The sequence below is a fragment of the Quercus suber genome, unplaced genomic scaffold, assembly GCF_002906115.3.
Source record: "Quercus suber isolate HL8 unplaced genomic scaffold, Cork oak 2.0 scaffold_61, whole genome shotgun sequence".
NCBI lineage: Eukaryota > Viridiplantae > Streptophyta > Magnoliopsida > Fagales > Fagaceae > Quercus > Quercus suber.
The window spans coordinates 1609526-1613553 of NW_027069526.1; positions in this window are offsets into that span (position 1 = coordinate 1609526).

The window sequence follows — 4028 nt, forward strand, 5'->3', positions numbered from 1 at the left end:
TTTCTTGTTCACTGCTCATTGATTTATATTTATGAGTTCTTCATGATATATGTCTTTGTTTTGTGTTTTGTGAAGTCAAGAATTTAATTTTGGTTTACTTGTATTTTTTCCACACATGCGTTTATGCGTTTGTTGAGTGTTTCAGGAAATATACAGGTTGATTCAATTGAGCTGCTGTCTACACTTGCAACTGATGGATAGTAGTTAAGATTGGATTTGTTGTTATGAGCATTATTTTTGTAATGGGCTTTTACTTTGTAAACTTTGAGCTTTTAGTTTGTGTTTTGTCACGGATTGCCAAAGGGGGAGATTGTTAGGTTCTAAAGATTTAGGAATTTATGTATTTAGAACTCTAATTTGTATTGTTGGCAAACCATGATCAAAACAGGTTGTTTAGTCTTGTTTAGGCTTGCTCAAAGTATGTTTATTTGTAAAACTGGAATCGAGTGAGTGCAGATTTATTGGACTAAATCTGTAAGGCTCGATCGATCGATCGAACCACGTACAGATTTATTTTTCTGCAGAGTTCCAGTTCAGCCCAAACTCTATTTAAACGTCTTGGGGTTCAAGTAAAACACTTCTATATATAAGGAAAACCCTAGAACGTTTTTGGGACTTCTGAGAGAGAGATTAGAGTGCCTCTTGTGCCTCCTTTTATTTTTAGGGTTTTGTACCAAAACCTCTCTAAGTCTTTGTTGCTCATATTTGCGGTTTATGTGAATCTCTTGTGAATCCTTGAGGAGCTTTCCTTCACATAAACTTAGAGTTTTTAAGGTAGAGATTATTTCAACATCTTGATGATCAACAAGGTTGCTATCATTGGAGATTAAAAGAAAAGCAAGCGGGGAGCTTGTAGCTGATTGAAGAATTCAAGAAAGAAGTAGTCCGTGGATTCGGAGCCTGTGCGTGGTCGTGTCAGGAAGTTTTACTGGTGGGTAGCATTAGGAAGTCGAGCGGGGAGCTTGTAGTCCTTCTGTAAGAACTTCAATTCTTTCATAGTGAATTCTGTTATGCCTTGAGGATCGGTGGGTCAAATCCTCCCCAGGTTTTTACCGAGTGGTTTCCTGGGTGATCATATCTTGTGTTATTTATTATTCCGCTGCTTTATATCTTGATATGATTATTTGATTGCTTTAACCTAGAATTGCATAATTTGACTAAGTAACAACTTGGCTAATTAATCTAGGCTACGCAATCTGTGTGTTTAAGGGGTCTAAATTTACAACATTAATATTGAGAATTTCAAAATTATAACTGAGTAAAAGTTCACCTAAAAATTCCTCATCTAATGTAAGTTGTTGAGATTGATTAAATCATTGTTTTAAATTTTTTTTATCTAGTTTTATCTAAATGGGTATGTTTCTCGATGGGAAACCAACGGTGGAGCAATCATCACATCTAAGAAATTGGTTGTCAGAGAATTGAACAAAATGGTTAAAGCAAAGTTAATTTTAAATATATTATTGCAAAACCAAAACTATGGACATATTTCAAATTATTATCCAAATTATGGGTATAAATTATTAAGGAAAAAATATACTTTTACCACTGCTTTCATGTAAAATGTGCTGACCATTATTCTTTTAATAAGATTAAAAATCAAAAACAAAAAGAATAGAAGCGAAATGAGAAACATTTTCATCTCAAAGCCGCATTCTGACTCAACATTGCTCCATTTTTATGTCAAATTAGAGCTACTTTTTTTTTTTTTCTTCTGAGAGTCAAATTAGCGCTACCAGTTCTCTTTCCAATATTTCTATGAAGGATCATTCTTGCTATTCTTTTGTTTTGTAATAACTAATAAGTAATTAAAATATGCCATAGTTTAAATGTTTAATGGTAGTGATTTAAGCCACACCTACTGTTGCACATGCATATCGGGACATAGTTGGGCCCCCACGACCCCACAGGCACATGGCAAAAGCCCAACCAGGATAGACCTACGCTAATCTGTCAGCCTCGTTTAAAATATTTATCAATTTATCAACTTATTTTTTAAATACAAATGACATGTTACTTTAACGTTGTTTATCACTCTGACTTTCTGTCTTGATCGTTGGATTGATAAATAAGGTTACAGTTAACTTATATGAAGGTCAATTAAACTGTTACAATCGACATAGACAAATTTTTTAATATTTCATCTGTGTTTAGAGATCAAATTTATCAATTTTAAAATATCTTGAATTTAGTTGGTATTAGTTCAAACTATAAGGTAGTATATATATATATATATATTGGGTACAAATTCTTAAATTCCAAGTTGAGCGCCATATATGCATCATTTTTGTGCCATCTGAAATAGAGCCTGGGCCCGTAAGTGCTGACGCATCACAACCAATAGAAAAGGAGGGTGAAAATGACATGCAAATTAGAAGAAACATACGACACGCTTGCCACTGCATGCTAACAAGTTCAAACCAATAGCAAAATTTATAACTTCTTGTTGTCTCTATTTTTGAATTAACCAATGAAATAGCAAGACCTGTGTTCTACTTCTAAGGGAAAATGACATGCAAATTAGTAGGGTTTTCATTGATAAGAAATGAATGGAGTAAATATGTATTCCTTTCTTTTCCAGTTTGCCTATCATTTTCTCTTTAGATGGATATCCCTTCAATGGCTATATGAGCCACTAACTTCTAGTGTTATTTTATTTTATATATATAATTATTTTTTAAGCTGAATAACATCAATATTATTAGAGGAAACAGACTCGGACACTAATTTCTAGTGTTATTTATTTGTTATTGAGTAAATGAAAGGAGGATATTAGCAAAATGCAAGTGAATGATGGATAATATTATAATTTGATGATGCAAAGAAAATCAGTAGGTTGAATGCTCCGGGCTTCAATGAACTAATGATTATTTGGGAGGCCTGAAAAGAAAAAGGCACAAAATCAAAGGTGACTGGGATAAACTGGCTAAGAACCCTCTGATACTTAAGTTAGTTTTTTCTTAAAAACGTTAGAATTCTAACTTTGGGAGTAGTGAGAACTTACTTCTATTTGATGTGGATGAGTGCTTATATAGTGTGCTTTGGAGTGGTTACTTATCATATAACTATCCTAATATTTGAGAAAGTTAGAAGATTCAAACTTAACTTTCACAACCGCTATAGGAGTTAAAGTGTTCAATCTTATCTTCTACAACTGTCATTGGAAGTTAAGTACTTAGAAGGAAGTTATAGTGATGAACAAGGATCTTGCTCATGTTTCAAAATAGGACACATGGTTCGATTCGCTAGCTTTTGTAGATAAATCCTTTGGAAATTTCCCAAGTATTGGGGGTCATCCAGGTGCTTTCCTGATGGACGACCCTCATGCCCATGGACAACCGTCCTACTAGGGATGACCATTCCTATCTTCTTAACTTGAACGACTCTCATGAACGAATTGGAGTTGATTCAATTTTCAGTTCACCATCAGTTGCCCCCTTGTCCAAGGGTCATCCAGAGTACTGTTTAATTTATTGCTGTTCTTTGGACGTGTCTTTATGTCAGTGGTTAGATGTCGCCACGTGTCATGACCTTATTGGTGATTGGTCACGTTGATTTAACTTTTCGAGGAATATGCCACGTGGCATTCTCTAGTTAGTTGCGTCATTTCAGATGCCAAATTTCCCTATCTATAAATAGTAGAATTCCACTCCTACCCTTGACATTTCCTAAATTTTCTCCCTTGATATTCGTCGTCTAGTGCCTCGTCTAAAAGTATTTCCACGTCTTTAGTCCTCCTTCGTCTAAAGCCAGGTATTCTCTTCATCCTCGTTCTTAGGTTTTCCTTCAAATTTCAAGGTGTCTAAGATTGTCGTTTCTTCATCTAGTAATAGTGTTGATAAAGCTATAGACGAGTATGATGACACTACAGTGGTTCCAGTAGTGGTGGTAGTAGTAGTAAAAGTATTAGTGGGGGGAACACCACAGACGAGGAATACAAGTTTGATGTTCTTGGGGTCCCTCTAGAGGTTTTCCAAGAACATCTTAAGATGAGGGTAGCTTCCGAGTCTCAAGCTAGTACCTCGACG